The sequence below is a fragment of the Peromyscus californicus genome, unplaced genomic scaffold (assembly GCF_007827085.1).
Source record: "Peromyscus californicus insignis strain IS unplaced genomic scaffold, ASM782708v3 Scaffold_3__1_contigs__length_106647218, whole genome shotgun sequence".
Lineage (NCBI taxonomy): Eukaryota > Metazoa > Chordata > Mammalia > Rodentia > Cricetidae > Peromyscus > Peromyscus californicus.
This window is the reverse complement of record NW_026294551.1, coordinates 102,447,031-102,465,385: the sequence shown is the minus strand read 5'-3', so window position 1 is coordinate 102,465,385 and position 18,355 is coordinate 102,447,031. Positions and strand designations below refer to the sequence as shown.

At 50.2% G+C, this 18,355-nt stretch overlaps 1 protein-coding gene across 1 annotated transcript in view; it reads right to left on the bottom strand.

Annotated features, from left to right (window-relative positions):
* Window positions 1–18,355, bottom strand: part of Rmi2 (RecQ mediated genome instability 2) — a 45,434-nt gene that overhangs the window by 16,537 nt on the left and 10,542 nt on the right. The window lies entirely within an intron of this gene.

Genomic DNA, 18,355 nt, shown 5'->3' with positions numbered 1-18,355 from the left:
TGAGAGACAGCTCAGTTGGATGAGGACTGAGTTTGAATCTCTTCTTCTCATGTCTGTCTTCCCAGTGCTAGGAAGGCAGAAACCCGAGGATCCTGGTGCTCACTGGATGTCTAGTCTAGGCAAATAATCCCCAAGCCAGTGAGAAACCCTGCCTCAAAAAATAAAGTGGTGTTGGGCTGGAGAGATGGCTCAGAGGTTAAGAGCACTGGCCACTCTTCCAGAGGACCTGAGTTCAATTCCCAGCAACCACATGGTGGCTCACTACCATCTGTAACGGGAACTGTTGTCCTCTTCTGCCCTGTAAGCATACATGCAAATAGAGTACTTATGTACATAATAAATAAATCTTAAATTGGGGAATACAACCAACTTTGATCTCTGGTCTCCACATACATGTGCACACCACACCCCCCAAAACATACACATAACACAGAAAAACAAACAACAACAACAAAAAGGGAGAAAAGAAACAGCAAATGCAAAGACGAGGCTTGGAAAGGGCCTCCCCAGGGCAGCAGGGGAATTTTTGTAAGTGGCTTTGGGATAGAGTCCAGCCAGGAGTCAGAGGTAAACAAAATGACCATTGGAGGCTGAAGTTCCAAAGCAGTAGGAAGTTTCCAAAGTCTCCTGGATAGCGGCTTTGGTGGAAGAAGGAAAGGACCCCACCGCAGGATTAGAGGGGGCGTGCTACCCCAGCCAGGAGCTGGTAGGACCAAGGACTTGTGATCTTGAGTGGACCCAGCAAGTGTGATGTTGGAGACTTTCTTTTTAAAAGGCTGAACCCAGATGCTGCAGCTGTGGGACTAAGAATTTACATGAACCTGAGGCTGGGCTGGCAGGCTAGCCTTCCCTAGGGACCTGTGAGCAAAGGCCCAGCTGCAAAGGGCCAAGCATAGTATCAGCCCCAGCAACCATCAGCTACCAAGACAGGGAGCTGGAGAGGGCTGGGGTCCAGTAGGGTCCGGTCTTGAGCCCTTGGACCAGTGAGGAAAGAACCTGACATGTGCAGGAGTTAGCACTGAGCCATGCCACCCTGCATTTCACAGTGTGTGTGTGTGTGTGGGGGGGGGGGGGGGCTGCTTTCTCTGGGCACTGGGATGCAGTGGTAAATTAAGCTAACAAGGAACCTGGCTTAGGACAGAGTCTGCTGAGGGGCAAAGACAGAGCTAAACCTGACCAGTGCATGCAGGAGAAGAAATGAGCCAGGAGGGGCAGACGGCGCATCCCTCAGCTGAGATCTGGAGAAGGAACTGGCGGTCTGTTGACTGGAGCTCCAGAGGGAACAGCAAATGCAAGACCCTGAGGAGGGGTGCCAGGTGCAGAGTTGAAGAAGGGGCCAGCTGTAGAGGCTAGCTGGTCCAGGTTGGGTGAACTTGAGGCCACTGGAAGAAAATTGGATGTTGTTCCCAACACAACCTAAACAGATGTTGTCTGGAGGTGGGCTGGGGCATGATGGGATTTTCCTTCTTGGCACACGGCCTGGCTGTAGTGTGGAGAAAAGATGTAGGTGAGAGAGAGGCAGATGGATGGGAGATGGAGCAGGCTTAGAGCAGCCTGGCACAGGGCGTGAACCAGACCACAGGCACCCCACCCAGTGAGGGGTGCTGGAGAGACAGGGCCAAAGTTGGGGGCCTGGCAACCGGTCTACACAGGTGCTCTTGACGGAGCTGAGAACAGTGAGAGTATCCGCCAGGATTCTCCTTCCTCTCCCTGTTCCCCTCAAGAAGCTCAGAGAGTGTTTTATTCCTATCTCAGTTTTCCTTTCCACCCTGGCCTCATGCTGTTCCAAAGACCCCAGCACCTTTCCCATGCTCCCAACATGTGGAGACCTTGGTACCTTTGGGTATGCGGTTCCTCCTACCTCAGGACCTTTGCTCTTCCCTCAAGCAGTGAGGGGTCAAAAGGGCTGCATTTGGATAAGGGGCTGCCCTAAAGCCAGGGCAGATGTGTTGAATCTAGCCTAGCCAGTTCCCAGCTAGGACTCTGAGTGTCCACATGGGACTCAGTCTCTCCCTCTGCGGAATGGTTCTATATAGGAATGGCTACATGCACGCAACTGTTCCTGTTCACTTCAGAGACATTGCTGTCGCTGAGAGAGACCTGAGGCCCAGGCCCACACATAGCCTTGAAGCAGGTTCCTATGTGAACCCTGCTGGCCATCTGGGCCATGGCAACCTTGGAGGGTTCAGGGAGAGGCTGGGGTCTTGTTCAAAACACAACAGAAATCAGGTGTGGTGGCAGATACTTGAAGCCTGGAAGCAACTTAAGAGGCCGAAGCAGGAAGATATTAAGTTCCAGGCCAGCATAGGCTACACAGCAAGACCTTATCTTAAAATCAAAAGGGCTGGGAACTCACTTCTGTGGCAGAGTGCTTGCCCAGCAGCCACAAAGCTGCAGGTTCCACTGGAAATAAGAGGAAGCAAGACCTTCTCCTCCCAGGGTTCTGGGAGAAAGGAGCCCCACATTTCCCAAGCACCCCTGCCTTTGCCAGCTCTGATAGTGCATGACCTCCCTTGGGTGCCTGTGGCTGGCTTCATGCCACAGGTGCTGAGGCCAGGTGTCCCATCATCACGTGCATCCTCTGCATGTGTGGCTGGTCTCTGGAGAAGGGGAAGCCACGGGCAGAACGGCCCGACTGTGGTGAGGCACCCTCACCGCTGTGATGCAGGCTCTGCTGGGAACAAGAGCAGGGTGACTTACAGGAACTGAGACCTCTGCACCAAATCAAATGAAAGGGATACCTTCAAGTGAACTTGCACACACGCATGTATGCACACAAATACATACAAGCAGCTACTCAGCAGTTCTGCATGCATACATGCATGTATTGCACATATAGGCAAATGTGAACATACACAAAGGCACATATATGCATGAGCATGCACTAGCACATAGACACATACACAGATAGACCTAAATATGTGCACACATACACTGCACATACTAACATGTACATATGGACACACAGGTACATACTACAGGCACACATGTGCGTGAACATGCACCAACACATGGATACATACACAAGCAGACCCGAATGTGTACCTTGTACATATCAAAATGCATACATGCATGCATGCACATATACAGGCACACATCAAACACATAGGCACATACTCAGCCCCAAAGGCTCTTCTTCTTGCACATGGCTTGCTGTCCCTGGTCTCAGGTCCACACACTCCCAGCTCCTGATACTCAAGTTGTATCTACAGGAAGTCAGTGTGAACACACACTAGCAAACAAGTGAGGACCAGACTAGTGGCCCCCATTGCTGGGCTCCCTGACCTCATGGACACACACACACACACTCATTTGGCTACAGGAGAGTCGCTTGCTCTGCCCCTAGCTGCCACCTAGGGCAACCATTCCGGTTCTTCAGCACCTCTGCCTGTGTCCCATCCCACCCTAAACCACCTGCCCTCAGACAGCGTGTTCACCCACCCTACCCACCAGAAGTCTGCAGCAACGCGCTCTAAAGAGGGTTGGGCCACGGGGATTGTGGGTTAACTTGGTGCCAGCCGCACAGGTCTTAACCTCTGTGGACCTCAGCTTCCTGACACTAAATTCACCACCATGTTACTCACAATACCCCTCTTCCCTTAACAGGGGCCGGGCAGCCAGTCAGGCACATAATAGATGCTTAGTAAAAACATGGTTAAAGGAAATGAAAACCATGTCTAACAGCCTGAGCTGCTGTGTCTACAGGCAGGACCTTGTGAACGCCACCAAACCCCGGGAGAGGAAACCTAGCCCCAGGGGAGGGGTCTGTCTGAGGTCACTCATCTTGGGCAGATATGACTATAGAGGGGTTCCGGGCCAGACAGGATCTGCCTGCTATTGTTCCAGGCAGGTGTGGGCTCCTTACATTCCCTGTGGGGCCTGTAGGGGTCCCAACTGGCAATCAGGGCTAATAAACAGGTTCAGTAGCTGTGTGGTGGGGGCTGAGGTGAGGCTGTGGAGGAGACTTGCTCAGGATGGCCCACTGACTCTGTTTCCTTCACCAAACCAAGAACAAGCCTGCAGCCTCGGCCATAGGAATGGGCCGGCCTGGGAAATGCAGGGCTGTGTCTGGCTTTTTACAATGCCCATGCTCCTCTGGATGTAGAATCAGTGCTAAATCCAGAATGTTCTTATTTGGGGGTTCTTGACTCTTCTGTTTAGCCTCCCTGCTTCCAAATAAGGTTCAGCCACAGGTTCTCAGGAGGATTTGCAGGGAGGACGGAGGATGCCTGCAATTTTTAGCCAATGCTCCTGGAGTTGGGGCAGTGCCCGGAGGAGCATTCTGTCCCACCTGTTTCTGAAATGGATGTCCTTGACAAGACCCGAGCTGGCAAACCTTGATCCCCACGAGTCTATTCCCCATCTTCTCCCTCGTTGAAGGAGGAGGGTGTAACAGTCCTCACACTGAAATAAAACAGAGGACTGGAGGGATGGCTTGGGTCCGGAGCACTTGCAGCAGACCTAAGCTCAGTCCCCAGCTTACAGCCACCTGCAACTGCAGCTTCACACAACCACACATGACACCCAGAGAAGAAAAGGAGTTCACACGAGACATCAGGCAGGAGCTGCCTAGAACCTAGACGGTGACCAATAACTGTTTCACAAACACATGTCAGGCATGGTTCAGACACGGTGGCTCACGCCTGCAATTCCAGGCTACAGCTAAGGCAGGAGGGTTGCTGAAGTTCAAGGCCTGAGCTGTATAGAGGGTTAAAGGGCAGCCTGGGCTGCAGAATAAGACCCTGTCTCACACTCAGTAAATGCTATCATAGAGGAAGTAGGTACTGTCCCAGGAATCGCTCCAGGGGCCTCCTTGGTGTCCCAGAGATAGAGGAGGTCAGAAGGATTCCTGGCCCTGAGATGGGACACAGCTCCAATTCCGGCTCCTCATCAGTGTCCCATGTGGGGCTCCCAGACTGATTCCTAACCACACCTTTAGAGGGAAAAGCAAGTGAGGTTTTTACACAGCTAAAGACAAGGGCATACGAGAGCCAAGGGCAGGGCTCTTGAAGGCTTTCCTGGAACCTGCCAGGAACGCACTCAGAGCCCTAGACAGTCTCTCTGGGTGACATTGATGGAGCTTGGGAACCACTGGCCTCAGACACAAAATGTAGGCGAGGGAGCCATCCCTAGCTTAAATCCTGCATCTGCAGTGGAAGTCGAGTGGCCTTGGATACCTATTTCAGCAAGTTTATAAGTCCCTGGAACAGCACCAGGCAGTGTATAAAGCCCAACTGTTGGAATTCCATTGTTTTGTTTTCTGTTTGTTTGTTTTGTTTTGTTCAAGACAGGGTATCTCTGTGTAACCCTGGCTGGCTTGAAACTCATTGTGTTAGCCGGGCAGTGGTGGCGCATGCCTTTAATCCCAGCACTCGGGAGGCAGAGGCAGGTGGATCTCTGTGAGTTCGAGGCCAGCTTGGTCTTCCTTCAGAGGAAGTTCCAGACAGGCTCCAAGGCTACATAGAGAAACCTTGTCTCAAAAAACCAAAAAAGAAAAAAACAAAGAAAGAAAGGAAAGAAGGAAGAAAGAAGGAAGGAAGAAAGAAAGAGAGAAAGAAAGAAAGAAAGAAAGAAAGAGAGAAAGAAAGAAAGAGAGGAAGAAAGAAAGAAAGAAAGAAAAAGAAACTCATCGTGTAGCTGATGATGACCTTGAATTTTTGATCCTGTTGCCTCCACCTCCCAATTGCTGGGATTACCAGTGTGTGCCGGGTTTATGAGATTCTGGGAATGGAATTTAGGACCTTAGGATGCTAGGCAAGCATTCTACTAACTGAGCTGCATCCAGCTCTCTGCTGGCTTTTTACAAAATCAAGTAGGAGCCAATCAGACTTCACATATGGGTTCTACAGGCACATAGTGTTGAGAAGCTGAAGCAGGAGGATAGCTAGTTTGAGGCCAGCCTACCTAGGCTACATAAAGAGCACCAGGCCATGCTAGGCTATACATGGTCAGTGTCACTCAGTTGCATGGCCCTTTAGGACCAGGGTGAGAGCATAAGTGGGAAAAAAAGCCGTCAGTGGCTAGCAAGGTAGTGAAGAGCAGGGTCACTCACTGCACAGGAAGGAGAGATGGTTGTGCTGAACCAGAGGAGGGTGTCCCATTGTTGTGATACAGCAACTGCAGGGACCTGCCCCTGCCTGTTCCCTTTGAAGCCTAATCCCTCTTCTGGGAAGAGCAATTTCATCCTCCCCCACAGCCCTAAGCAACGAAGTGGGTGGCTTTGTTTCCAGGCCACCATGGGGACCACATTCTCTGCGAGGGGCGGGGTGCTCAGATGCAGGGCCTTCCAGCTGGTCCCTCAGCGGGATGCACCAGCGAGACAGGGGGCACTGTGCCTGGATGCCCCACAAACCATCAGGTTCATCTCCAGACGCTCTCGAACTGGGCTTTCCATTTCCCTTACTTTATATTCTTCAGTTGCCTGATCCAATATCAGCCCCCAAAGGAAAAAACAATCTGTCTGCCTGTGTGGAGACTCTTTTATGGAGGTATAACCTACACACAGAAGAACATTAATTTATGGATTCAGCTAGAGGGCTTGTTTTCTTTGGGTGTTGAGACAGGGCTTACCGTGTATCAAGTTTATAAATTCCTGGAACAGTACCGGGCAGTGTGTTAGACCTGACCGTTGGAGTTATTCCGTTTTACTGACAGGTCCTGGCCCACAGGCGCTGGCGGCTCTTCCTCCACTGTGCTTTCCTTTTGGTGTTTGTTTGTTTGTTTGTTTGTTTGTTTTTGCTTTGTTTTTGAATGATTTATTTATTTTCATTTTGTGTGCATTGATGTTTTACCTGCATGATGTATACATGTCTGTCTGTGTGAGTGTCAGAACCCCTGGAACTGGAGTTACAGACAGCTGTGAGCTGTCATGTGGGTGCTGAGAATCAAACCCAGGTCCTCTGGAAGAGCAGCCAGTGCTCTTAACCGCTGACCCATCTCTCCAGCCCCTCCACTGTGTTTTTTTAAGACAAGGTCTCTCGTGGAACCTCAAATTCACCAAGTAGGTTGGGCTGGTTGGCTCGTGAGTCCCAGGGATCCACCTCTTTCTGCCTCCCCGGTGATGGAATTATGGATATATGTCATTGAGCTGGGCATTTTACATGGGACATAGGAATCCAGACTCAACATCCCTATGTTTGTGCAGATAGGGTTTCTCTGTTGTAGCCCTGGCTGTCCTGGAACTGACTCTGTAGACCAGGCTGGCCTGACTCTGCCTCCCTAGTGCTGGGATTAAAGGCATGCAACACCACCCAGCAAGGCAGAGTGTTATAGTCCAGACTGGCCTCAAACTTGCTGTTACCCAACTCAATTCTCTGACCATGGGTACCACAGGCCACGCCCCAGGAAGCTAACCCAAGATTAAAGCCACTGTTTTGCTGACTTTTCTGGAACCAGTGATGGGGACTGAGGTTGTGGCTTGCATGGTAAAGTGGTTGCTAGCACAAAGCCTTGGGTCCAAGCCCAACTCCATGTAAACCTGGTGTGATAACGCATGCTTGTAGGCCTACCCTCTGGGAGGTGGAGGCAGGAGGACCAGAAACTCCTTGACTATATCATGACTCTCAGAGCATCAAACAAAAAATAAACAAACACTCAACCCTCACATCTGTGCAGGCTTCAGCAGAAACCACAGGCTAGAAGCCTTCCTACCTGCTCCAGGTTGCAGGGCTCCTGAAGACAGTTCAGTGTTCAGTTTCAGGGGCCATTCTGAAGGAGTGCAGTGTACCTGCTGGCACAGGATGGCACGTCCCACTGAGGGGAGGAATAAGAATATCGGCTACATCAGACCAGACCTTGCTCTCCTCTGCAGGGTGCCATCATCAGCCTTGTGGGTTGTGGTATGGGTGCACTGATGTTCAATTTCACCCCACCACACTGGGCGTACAGTTGTTTCCAGCTGTTCACCACCACAACATGGCTGTGCTGAGTCACTTGGAACTTGGCTGCCTTCCAGTGGTAGGGCTGTGTGTGTATAATTTTGACCTTGACACCTAAAAGGGGCATTTCTTATCTGATAGCCTGGGACAGGGCACCATGTGCTGTAGGTGCCTGGGTGGTGGGACCCGGGTGGAGCCTGATACAGGGAAGGCCAGGCCTTTCCAGGAAACAGAAAGTGAAATTCAAGAAGGACTGGCTGGCAGCTTTGAAGCCCTGGGAAGAGGCCGGCTGATTTCCCTGCAAGTCCAGTCCCAGGATTAAAATGCTGTCCAGCTAGACTTGAGCTTTACTTCAGGCCAAGACCTGCAGGCAACAGGCAGTGGAATACTGAGTGTGAGGGGCACATCTAGAGAGTGGCCAGTTTGTGGCCATCCTATGGTTACTACCTTGCTCTGGGCAATGGCTCTAACAAGCCTTAGGTTTCACATCCCTTGGGGAATCCAGTGAAAATACATTGTCCTGAGAGCACATCTTGCCCACCCCCCAGGAGGTATGAAGTGGAATCTGAGTTTCCAAATCTCTTTCAAGCTCCACGCCTGTCATCTAGCACATTCTAAACAAGCTGACTGGGAAAGACTTTTATTCCACCAGAAGGTGGAGGCAGAAGGGTCATACGTTTAAGGTCATCTTCAGCTACATAGTGAGTTCCAGGGTGGCCTGGGTCACAAGGCACCCTGTCTCAACAAACAAACAAATAAGCATCTACATGGCAATGGAGGTAGCAAGCAGCATTCCCTGTTTGGATGGGGCATTTTAGAGACTAAAAGGTACTCATAGCGAACAGATGTGTAGTCTTCAGCCTTGAGTCCCCCTTTCTAAGGTATCTAAAGACAAAGAGAGCCACGTGTTTTCCAATTAGATGGCTAATTTGGTTGCCAGTGTGGCACACTTGGAAGAGAGAACCTCAATTGAGGAATTGCCTCCATCAGATTGGCCTGTGGGCATGTCTGTGGGGGCGTTTTCTTGATTGCTAATTGATGTAGGGGCCAGCCCACTGTGGGCAATGCCATCTCTAGGCAGGTGGCCGATCATCAGTCAGTAAACTGTTCCTTCATTGTTCTGCTTCGGTTCCTACTTTGACTACTCCCACTGAGGTCAGCCCCAGCCTGTTTGTTCATTCTTCCTGTTTTGAGCTAGGGTCTCGCTGTGACACTCAGTCTGGTCTCTGATGTGTTGTTTCAAGCAACCCACTTGCCTCAGCCTCCTCAGTAGCAGGGACTGCAAGCCACCCAGACCTACACTTCATACTGCGCCTCCATTTTTCTCCTGGTAGCACAGTGTGGAATAGAAATGCACAAGTTAATCTTGTAAGTGCTGTTCCCAAAAGCTCCAATGTGGGAACAGACCCCAGCAGGAAAGACAAGCCAACAGTGATCCTGCACACAGAGAAGCTGCATGGTGGTGAGAAGCTGGATCCCAACCACTGCCATCAACAGGAGGAAGCACGCAGCTGGCTTGTCAGAGGAAGGAACCACACGAGGAGTCACTCACTCCATGGTTCTAGTTCTACCACGTGTGATAGCAGGCAAGCACTCTCTCTGGCGGGAGAGTCTGATCTAGGAGTCATGAGAGTGTGCGCATGCGTCAGTCCATTCAAGGAATGGACTTGGGGCATTGTGCCACATCCTATTCATTGACTCTTTTGGTTTTGTTTTTGTTTTTTTGAGACAGTGTTTCTCTCTGTATAGGCCTGGCTCTCCTGGAACTCACTCTGTAGACCAGGCTAACCTCAAACTCAGAAAACCACCTGCCTCTCTCTCCCGAGTGCTGGGATTAAAGGTGTGCACCACCATCCCATCCCACCCGTCACTAAGAGAATCTTAATGACAGTGAAATACATAAGATTTCTCATTAGCCATTCTCAGCAGATTAAGGCATTCATGTTGCTGTGAACAGTTTCCAGAATGCTTCATCTTGTGAAAATGAAACACTAAGTCCATCAAAAGTAACTCACCTGTTCCTGCCCCCAGCCTCAGGCAACCCCCACTCCACTTTCTCATTCTGTACTCCTGTTTTTACTAAGTACATAGACATATAAGTTGAGTTATATAGTAAGTCATGTTTTTTTTGCCTGGCTTATTTCATTTAACACAAAGTCTTCAAGGCTCACCTGTGCCACAATCCCTTTCTTCCCCCAGAGCTGAATTATATTCTTTGTTCAGGCACTATAACCAAGTGCCACAGGCAGGGTAGTTTATAGACAACAGAGGTTTATTTCTCATAGTTATGGAAACTGAGAAGGCCAAGATCAAGGTGCTGGCAGATCCAGTGTATATTGAGGTTTCTACTTTCTGAGTTACAGATGGCGTCTTTCAGCTGCGTTCTCATGTGGGACAAGGGATGAACAAAGTTCAGAGCCTCCAAGTTGTCTTTATGTTTTTGTTTTAGACAGGGGTCTCAGATAGTTCAGGCTGGCCTTGAACTCCCAATCCTCCTGCCTCTACCTCCCAGGTGCTGGAATCACAGGTGTGCACCACCACCTCTGACTTTTGGAGCCTCGTTTTTAGTGGCACTAGTCACATTGGGGCCACTGTGCATTCGTGTAGCACTTTATGTATGTACTAGTGACAGCTCCCTCACCTTTTAGCTGTTCTCCACAGCACAGTGACAAACACCATCATTTTAGTCCATTATGTCACCCACAAATGTGACAAGGAATGGGGCCTGCAGAACATCGGGCCAGACAGGATTAAAGAATAGCTGTGTCCTTCCGTGAGTGCTGCCCCCATCCTGATTCACAGCCTCTGGATATGTGCAGGAGCTCAGGGCCCTCCTAAGGGCTGGTGAGAGGATGTGTGGACACTGGGCATGCAGCGGGGCCTGGCACAGAGAACCTGAGTCAGTGTCAACTGTCACTATTGTCACCATCACAGACTCCCTCGGGAGTAGCCCCAAGCACACAATACCCCAGACTCAGAAAGCTGAGTCTCCAAGCAGCCATTCTCTGGGAGTATGGCTGAACCCCCAGCCTCTCCCAAGTCCCCAGAAGACACCAAGATGTGAAGGCTTCCTCTGTTCCCACAGGCGTACGGCATGGGTTCCAGAGTCCAGTTGGGCAGGGCCTCTTACCCCTTCACACAGGTCGTTTCTCTCTGCCTTGCTTCTCCCTAACACGTATGTAGAGCTGGTTTCCGACAGCCGCTCACTTGGTGTAACCCATGTCCCCGGGGTTAGTGACACCAAGACCCCAGCACGAGGTCTGGACAGAGGGTTCGCAAAGCTTCACAGTTCACAAGGAGCAGTGGAGATGCCCCACGGTATCATCAGAGCACACTGCTCTTGCAGGAGACCTTGCACTTCAGCACTCTGCAGCCCCTCCTGCCACCATCTCAGGCTTCGTGGCTGAGGTGGTCCCAGGGGGCCGTGTTTTACCAAGGGAGGGGAAGGGGCCAGTGGCCACCAGGAAGCATATTGGTCTGGGCAGGTCCTCTTTGTTCCTTGCAGCTCCTTGGAGCTAGGAAAGCTGGGGATTTGTTTTTTCTTCACACAGTCATTGAGCTATAATCTATGTGACGCATACTTTGTCCCAAAGGGTTTCTAGGGGCTGGGGATGGAGCTCAGCTGGCAGAGTGCTTGCCTAGCATGCACAAAGCCCTGGGTTTGATCCCCAGTACTGCACAAACTGAGGATGGTGGCACAAGTTTGAAATCCTTGCATTCAGGATATGGAAGCAGGAGGTCCCAAGTTCAAGGTCATAATCCGTTACATAGCAAGTTCAAGGCTGGCCTAGGCTACATGAGACCCTGTCTCAAAAACAAAATACAAAAAAATAGAGTCTGGGGAGATGAGATGGCTCAGTTGGAAAAGCACTTGAGGATCTGAATTTGGATCCCTAGCCCTCATGTAAAAAGCCAAATGTAGGTCCATATAATCCATCAGTCCACCCAGCCAATCGGTGAACTCCAGATTCAGTCACAGGCCCTTGTCTCAAAAATAAGGTGGGGTGATAGAAGACACAGGAGATCAATCTTTGATTTTTACACATGTGTGTAGGTGCACATGTGCCCAGTGACCCCACCTACAACACACCAAAAGTTCCTAGCCTATGTATAGAACTGTGTGACCAGCATCACAGTCAACTCTAGAACATTCCATGACCCCTAAAAGACACCCCGTGCCTATACAGAATCACCGCCTTCCCATCTGTCATCCCTCAAGATTGTCCCTTTCCTTTAAACAGGAACATTCACTCTGCTGGCTTTGCTGGAATGTTCTTCAGATTCACCAGCATGGCATTCGCACAGACCTGGGACTTCGTTCCTTTTTATTGTTGGATGACATTCCATCACGTGTCTGGGGAGCCAGGAAAGGGAGCCAGCTCTGCACTGACTTCCAGGTGACACTCTCCCATGCTGTCACTCCTCCGGTCGAGGGCGGTAGACACTACACCTCTTTCTTTTTTGTTTTGATTTGTTGGTTTTCCGAGACAGGGCTTCTCTGTGTAGACCTGGCTGTCCTGGGACTTGCTTTGTAGACCAAGCTGGTCTCGAACTCACAGAGATCCACCTGCCGCCTCTGCCTCCGGAGTGCTGGGATTAAAGGTGTGTGCTATCACTCCTGGCTGATACTGAACCCCTGAAGTCCAGGGACCCACAGACAGCTGAGGTGGGATCTGACTTTCCAGAAGCATTCGTGGAGCCCTGCTGGATGCCTGGCACCGTGGGAGCAGTCCTAAGCTCTTGTCTTTTGTTGCTTAGGGTCCCCAGATACTCCATGACATGAAGGTTAAAATGAGGGCAAAGTGGGGAAGAAGCAGGGCTTGCGCCATTTTCATCGCCACCCCCGGTTGGTTGGTTTTTGGAGACAAGGTCTCTACAGCCCAGGCTAGCCTCAGCCTCTGTGTGTGCCGTCATGCCGGGCTCTTCAGTGCGGCTTCAAACACAGCGAGGCCTCCTGCTCCTACAGCCATGTGAGCCTCCCTGAGAATCTACATGGACAGCATGGGACCCTGTTCCCAGGAAGATGGTTTTGAGGGGACCATGGTTTCCTTCCAGCTCTGGGGATTCCATGAAAGCTGCCGCTGGGCCCTGAGCCTGTGGGAGAACAATGAGGAGCGCACACTGGAAGGCTCCTCAGGGCCCCTCTGGGGTGGCACGCGGAGGTGGCAGCAAACAGATGCTGAGGGAAGGACTGTGAGTGGGTGTCACAGTGGCAATGCCTGAGCTTGTAGGACAGGCTCATCGCCTTCCACCAAGGTCTCAGTGGATAAAAAGAGACCTTCATTAAGGTGAGAAAGAGGGAACAGCCTATGCAGAGGCCCTGAGGCAGTACAGGATTTAGACTCCAGGGACTGAAAGAGCCCAGGTGGGGAATGGGGGGTGGGTGGGGGTGGGGGGGTGCACATAGCACATTTACAAAGTACTGTCTAGAGGTGCAAGGGTGGGGGTGGAGGCACACCAGGCCAAAGAAGGAAGGAGGAAGGCTGAAGCCACCGGATCGCAGCTTTGGTTGCTTGTCGAACACAGGAGACTCCAAGAGCCACAGCAGAGTCCTTAGCCTGCCAGTGTTTATTGAGATACCCGCAAAACTGGGGCGCTCCAGTGTCTCCCCAAACCTGAGGGTTTTATAGATGGCATACCTGTGGATGTGCACCATGAGCGGCCACACGCTACAGCTGCGCCATGGCTAACACCTGGCTGCCCCTCTGACAGCTTCCTCTGGTTCCTTTATTATTTATCTGCATCCCACATGTAGTGGGACCCCAAAGATCGGTCAGTGTTCTGGCCCCCAACATTCTGACGGTGACCTTATATGGGGGGAGGCAGGGTATGTACAGATGTGATAGGCTGTGGATTTTTTTTCCTAGACAGGCTCTCTCTAGACAGCTCTGGCTGTCCTAGAAATCATTATGTAGAGCAGACTGGCTTCGAGCTCTTTGAGGGCTGCCTGCCTCTGCCTCCGGAGTGCTGGAACCAAAGGTGTGCACCACCACACCCCCATTAAGGCACTATTCTGGATTAAGCTCCAACTCCACCCCAAGTGGCCAGAGAGGGCTGCTGGAAGCTGAGGTGGACACGAGAGCGAGGCAGATGCAAGCTGAGAGCCCCAAGCCTGCAGCAGCACCCAGAATTGGACAGCCCGGCAAGGGACTCTGCCCAGGGGCTTCAGAAAGGCCCAAACCCCGAGAGTGACAGAAACCTTGGTTTTGAACCATAAGAGAAGACACACAGTTTGGTGTCTTCACCAAACATTTGTTACCACAGTCCCAGGACTTGAATAGGATACAGTCATGGCTTTGTATCCACTGGAGACCTTGCTGGCATTTTTTATTGATTTGTGGGAATATTAAACACCCCATGATTTTAAATCAATTGCTACATGTCCTTGAAAAAATCTTTTGGCTTCTCTGGGCTGCAAGTATGGGTGATTCATGGTTTGGGAATTCCACAAGTGTGTCTAACTTGGCGTGGCCACTTTGCCCTGCCTACAGACTACTGGACAGTATCTGCAGAATCTGTGGGCTCTAGTCCTCATCTTGGAAAAAAGTAGAAGAAGCATGCTTCAGAGGCAATGTGATCAAGGTGATCGAGGATGGGAAGGTTCGTCCTTAGAGGGCCACTGTTTGCTGGCGATTAGTTTCTAGAACTTCCCTTCCAAGAAGAGGAGACTTATGACCTAGTAAAACCCTGTCACAGCTAACTTCACCAGCGGGCTTGATAGACACACTGTGGACTGGGTGGGCACAGCACCACAGAGGACCAGACGCTGTGTAGTTGGCTTTTTTTTACTCTTTATCCAGCTCCCTAATAAATACATAGAGACTTATTCTTACTTATAAATGCCTGGCTTTAGCTTGACTTCTCTAGCCAGCTTTTCTAACTTAAATTGTCCCATTTCTCTTTAACTACATTTTGCCTCTGGGCTTTTTATCTTTCTTTACTTCTTACTCCATGATTGGCTGTGTGGCTGTGTGGCTGTGTGGCTGGCTCCTGGTGTCCTCTTCCCCCTTCTCCCTCCTTCTTTCCCTAGATTTCTCCTCCTATTTATCCTCTTTGCCTGGCAGCCCCATTTATCCTTTCTCCACCTAGCTATTGGCCGTTCAGCTCTTTATTAGACCATCAAGTGTTTTAGGCAGGCACAGTAACACAGCTTCACAGAGTTAAACAAATGCAACATAAAAGAATGCAACACATCTTTGCATCATTAAGCAAATATTCTACATCATAAATGAATGTAACACATCTTAAAATTCCACAACAAAGCTCAGGACTGGGAGAGTATGGCCCATCTGAGAAAAGAGTTTCAAAACCTACCTGGCAGGCCAGGCTATGCCTGTGTTCCTTGTCTCCCTGATCAGCATGTCAACATCAACTCCTATAAAGCAAGGACCATCACTATGGTCTCTTGACAGATGAGGAAACTGAGGCAGGGAGCCCCTGCCTGGTGCCTGACACATCAGAAGCACTCAATAAGTATCTGTGGAATGTGAATTTTTATTTACGGTATGTGTACACGTGAGTGTGGGGTCAGACATCTGGTTTCTTCCTTAATCATTTTCCACATCAGTTTTTGACACAGGATCTGAACCTGGGGCCATGGAGTAGGCCAGCAAGTCCTAGGCATCCTCCTGTCCCTAGTGCTGGGATTATAGGTGTGCCACTACACCTGGCTTTTTATGTGGGTTCTGGGATTAGACTCAGGTCCTCATACTGAGGAAGTGAATACTTTGCTGCCTGAGTAATTTCCACAGCCCCAGAGTGTCAATTAGATGCATCAAAGAGAGACCAAGTCCTGTACCCAGCAAAGCTGAGACAGAAAGGTGGCACCCTGCATGGCCACTGTCCCCTGCCTTCTGTATACCTGCCAGCCCGCTCTGTTGCTTTCTACCCTTCCATGAAGCTTGCAAAGTTAGCACTGCTCACCCTGCTGGATGAGGCAACGGAACCTCGGACAAGCTTGCCTGTCTGGCTCTACCTCTTCCTCTCTGCCTCTATGCTCTCTGACTCTGGAGTTTGCAGCTGAGGGCATAGTTGGCCCTTGTCTTGGAGAAACTTGTGTTCATCTGTCAAAACTTCTCCCTCAGGGCTTGTCACATCTCTAGGTACAGGGAATTGTAGCCGTTCTCCCTAAGTCCATAGCTGTTTATCTCTGCCAGCCTCAGTTGGTCCATCTAACATGAGCATTTCCAGGTCTTGGGGATGAGTGTCACTCTGACCCACCGAGTCAGAAAGGGCTGAGCTTAGAGCACTCTCCTTGGACTGGGGATGATGACACCAATCCTAAACTTTTTCCTGAACAGTAGAGGTGTGGGAGACAAGCTTCGCCTCCCTCTTTTCACAGCTCCTAAACATACAACCCTGTGCCTGGGCCCGGGGACCTGTCCTCACGGGTGTTGCAGAAAGACCTCCTCATGGGTGCTTGGGAAGTGCCACTCTAGATGGTTTCAGAGATTTTAGCTCTCACTGCTTTTTTTTGTTTTGCTTTAACTGCAAAGAGACTACTCACACATGTTGTGACCTGCAGGACAAAGACCGTGTGTCTTGTGTTCACCCTCCTTCCTGTATCCCAATCTGGATGGCAACAGGAGATGCAGTGTGCATTCAGCCCAGCTTCCCTCTCTTCTCAGATGAGCATATTGGGCAGGGTTTGGCTTGCTTTCTTCTATTTTAATCCAGAACAATAGTTTCTCTTAAGCCATTCGTATTTCTGCATTCTTGTTCTGATATCCCAGCACAGATGTTTGTATTACTGTAGTGCAAGAAAAGGGCTTTAGCACCCTTTTGCAGACGGAGAAACTGAGGCCCTGGCTCACATTGAGTTCCTGCAGCAGGCTGTTGCTGGAAGGAACATCTTCTTTGCCTGGGTATGAAGCGATTTGCTGCTGGGGCTGTGGGTACTGTGTGGTGTTCCCTCAGCTCTGCGGCTGTCCTGGGTTTCCCCAGACTCTGCAGCCATCCTGGGGTGCAGAACACTGTACACTTGTGCAGAGGGCTGACTGGAAACTGCTGCTGGCCTCTTTCCCTTAGAGCAGCTAGCTGCAACAGCCAACCACAAAGCAGACACTGGGCGGGAGGGCGGGCAGGGAAAGTGCAAATGAACCCCAGCTGGCCACTGAGTTTCTCTTTCCTGTCAGAAGAGTGCCTTATGGGACCTGTGGGTGTGTGGGGCCGCAGAGCCTGGCTCGCTCGTCCTTGAGGAACACACAGGAACTACCTGCCAGCTTTCTGGCTATTTTATCACTCACATCAAGATCCAGGGCAGTGGGTTCCTTCATGGCCCCTTGACCCCTCTCTACCACATTGCTTAGCCAACTGCACCTGCTTCTTAAAATGTTAAGTTTTCCTGTCCTGAAGGTCCAAGTTCTGATCCTCATACTTGCAAAGCAAAAACTTTACCCACCGAGCCACCCCCGAGCCCCTGCTTTGATTGACAGGGGTCTCACTGTGTAGGCTAGGCTGCCCTTGAATTCATGGCAATCCTGCTGCCTCAGCCTTCAGTGTTGGCATTATAAGCACTAGCCACTATGCTTGGTTTGTTTTCTCTTTTCCTTTTTGAGACAGGGTCTATGTAGCCTGATTATGTAGCTCTGGCTGGCATGGAAGTCACAGAGATCTTCCTGTCTCTTGAGTGCTGGACTGAATGTGTGTGTCACCCACACTTCTGGTTGGTTCTTTCCTTATTCTTAAACTCCATGCCCTCAAACGCCCACAAGGAAGAAGAGCAAATGTTTCCACCATAAAGAAATGACAAGAGTTGGGGAGATGGCAAAAAAAAAAAAAAAAAAAAAAAAAAAAAAACCAAAAAAAAACAAAAAAAAAACCCCAAGGTAGATGGTTCCTAAGGAACAGTATTCAACGTTGACCTCTGGCTTTGCAGGTACACACACATGTACTCACACAAGTACATACACATGCTCTCACACACAGGAACCTGACCACATGCAAACATGGCACACATACACATACACAAAAAGATATGATGGGTGTTTGAGGGAAATGATAGCTTTACTGTGGTTTAAATGTTACAGTAAGCACACACGGGACCATTATATGGTTCCCTATTGATATGCACTGGCTTTATGTTTGTATCAGTTAAAAGGCAAATTTAAACATCTGTTGTGGTTGTACATGCCTGTAACCCCAGCACTGGGGAAGTGGAGTGTCTTAGAATTTTTATTGCTGTGAAGAGACACCATGACCATGGCAACTCTTATAAAGGACAACATTTAGTTGGGGTGGTTTACAGTTTCAGAGGTTCAGTCCATTACCATCATGGTGGGACATGGCAGCAGACATGGTGCTGGAGAAGCAGCTGAGAGTCCTACATCTTGCAGGCAACAAGAAGTGGTGTGTAACACTGGGCAGTATCTTGAGCATATATGAGACCTCAAAGCCAGCCTCCACAGTGACACATTTCCTCCAAGAAGACCACACCTAAATCCATAAGGCCACACCTCCTAATAGTGCCACTCCCTTTG